This window comes from Chrysoperla carnea (genome assembly GCF_905475395.1).
Source record: "Chrysoperla carnea chromosome X unlocalized genomic scaffold, inChrCarn1.1 SUPER_X_unloc_158, whole genome shotgun sequence".
Lineage (NCBI taxonomy): Eukaryota > Metazoa > Arthropoda > Insecta > Neuroptera > Chrysopidae > Chrysoperla > Chrysoperla carnea.
Window position 1 is genome coordinate 7,501 of NW_025408109.1, and position 2,500 is coordinate 10,000.

The window sequence follows — 2,500 nt, forward strand, 5'->3', positions numbered from 1 at the left end:
AAATATTATCCAAAAAAAATAATATTGTACATTAATCAACGCACCAATGCCTATAGATTAATATTTAATGGGTCGCAACGTCCTACAAGATGAGAAGTGCATACCTCGTTATCATACAATTAACAATATACAGCAGTGCATATATTTTTACTAAAAATACAAAATTCCTAATAAAAATTTTTTGTCACATGCTAGTACAAATTGGTTGATTAACGATAAAAAGTAAATGAATCTCATCTTTCGACCTTTCGGGTTTCTCAGGTTTACCCCTGAACGGTTTTACGTACTCTTTAACTCTCTCTTCAAAGTTCTTTTCAACTTTCCCTCACGGTACTTGTTCGCTATCGGTCTCGTGGTAATATTTAGCCTTAGATGGAGTTTACCACCCACTTAGAGCTGCACTCTCAAGCAACCCGACTCTAAGGAAAGATTCACCTATCATCCAATAATAATCACTACGGGCCTGGCACCCTCTATGGGTATATGGCCCCATTCAAGATGGACTTGGATGTATTATATAAACAATAGGTTTATATTGAATCTTCCTAAACACTACATTCCCCAAGTGTCTGTTTATCAGCCACGGGGTTCAGTGCTGGGCTTATCCCTGTTCGCTCGCCGCTACTAAGGGAATCCTAGTTAGTTTCTTTTCCTCCGCTTAATAATATGCTTAAATTCAGCGGGTAATCTCACCTACTCTGAGGTCGTAAAAGTTTTTAAAGAAGTATTAAAACAAAAATTTTTTTTTGTATATATTATGTTTTTGTTATATTTTATAAGTAAACAATTTTCTTAATTATTCATACTCAAATTTTTTTATAATATTATTATATAATATTATTTTTATATTTATCTAAAGAGAAGAAAATAAAAAATAAATAATTATATATATTAATTTTTTTCGAGTATATTGAAAATTTTATTACAAATAAAATATTCCATAACAAAATATTAATATATAATATTTTTCTTTTTCTTCTTTATTTAATATTTTAAAAATATATTATTAATATCATTTATTATTAATATTATTATTAACATAAAGTTTTATAATATTATATATAAATGATAAAAAATAATATTGATATATTAATTTAAAAATGTCGACAAATAATAAAAAATATATAAATTTTAAATGCTATTAAAAACATTTTATATTTATTTTTTTCTTATATTTGGCGTAAAACATTCATATATAAATAATTTTACATTTCTTTTATAAAAATTTTATTTATCAATTTATAATTAAATATGAAAAAATAAATTTTCTTTTTTAATTATTGATAAATTTCTTTTTCATAAAAAAAAAAATTTTATGTAAAATAATCTTTTATTATATTATAATATAATGTATACGACCCTCAGCCAGATGTGGTCCGGGAACAGTATCCAAGGACCGCAATGTGCGTTCGAAATGTCAATGTTCATGTGTCCTGCAGTTCACAAGTTGACGCGCAATTAGCTGCGTTCTTCATCGACCCACGAGCCAAGTGATCCACCGTCCAGGGTAATCTTTTTAAATTTTAAATGTAAGTATTATTAATAATAATCTTTATTTTTAATATAAAAAATAAAATTATTAATTTATATATCTTTATAAATTCTTTTAAAATAAAAAAATTTTTCTAGAATATAAATTATATATTTTATTTTAAATATATATATATAAATTAAAGATATTATGGTATTAATAAATATATACATAACATTTTTGATATTTTTGTTAGTGCTAGCTAGATATAATAATTAATATTTGGTATATTTTATAGAAATGTATTTATTTATTTTTTTTTTATAAATTATTTTCTACATAAAAATATATATAATATTAATATGGTACAAAACAAATGGGTTTGTTTTTTAACATAATAACTTTTAATAAAAAAAAAGAAGAAATATCAAGACAAAATATAAAGAAATTTAAATTTAAAATAAATTTTATTCTTTAAAAAAATTTTATCTTGTGTTTTCTTTATTTTTATTATATAACATAGAAAAATAAAAATATAGATTATATCAATTATAATCTTATTTTATTTTTCTTAATAGAGATTATATACATATAAACAAATAATTTCAATATATTCTATTTTTAATTTCACTTTTTTATAAGAGAAATTATTTATAGATTTTATTAATAATTATTGTTTAATAATTATAATAATATTGAATATAAAAATATTTTATATGTAACAAAAAATATTATTAATATTTATATAATATTCTCTATATTATATGTATAGATATATTATGTGTATAAAAAAAGTTTGGCGTATTACTTTAATATGCGCTATCATAACCAAAATAAATCTCTTTTAACACATAATTACTATTATATATTTTTGAGAAAATTACATATTAATATGTTATTTTGTTAAAAAAAAAAAAAATATTTCTTATCAATAATATTTTTATTTTTTTTGGAATATTTAAAAACAATACAAAAAATATAAATAAATATATATTTTATATATATATCGTTAATGATCCTTCCGCAGGT

At 21.0% G+C, this 2,500-nt stretch overlaps 3 non-coding genes across 3 annotated transcripts in view; all 3 read right to left on the reverse strand.

Annotated features, from left to right (window-relative positions):
• The window catches only part of LOC123303909, a 4,632-nt gene extending 3,925 nt beyond the window's left edge, over positions 1–707 (reverse strand). The window contains exon 1 of the ribosomal RNA XR_006535979.1: positions 1–707. This exon is cut by the window's left edge and continues 3,925 nt beyond it. This is a non-coding gene — a ribosomal RNA (large subunit ribosomal RNA).
• Positions 708–1,355: 648 nt separating this feature from the next.
• LOC123303912 lies at positions 1,356–1,510 on the reverse strand. The gene has a single exon (XR_006535981.1). It is a non-coding gene; the product is annotated as a 5.8S ribosomal RNA (ribosomal RNA).
• Positions 1,511–2,481: 971 nt separating this feature from the next.
• Positions 2,482–2,500, reverse strand: part of LOC123303914 — a 2,200-nt gene continuing 2,181 nt past the window's right edge. The window contains exon 1 of the ribosomal RNA XR_006535983.1: positions 2,482–2,500. This exon is cut by the window's right edge and continues 2,181 nt beyond it. This is a non-coding gene — a ribosomal RNA (small subunit ribosomal RNA).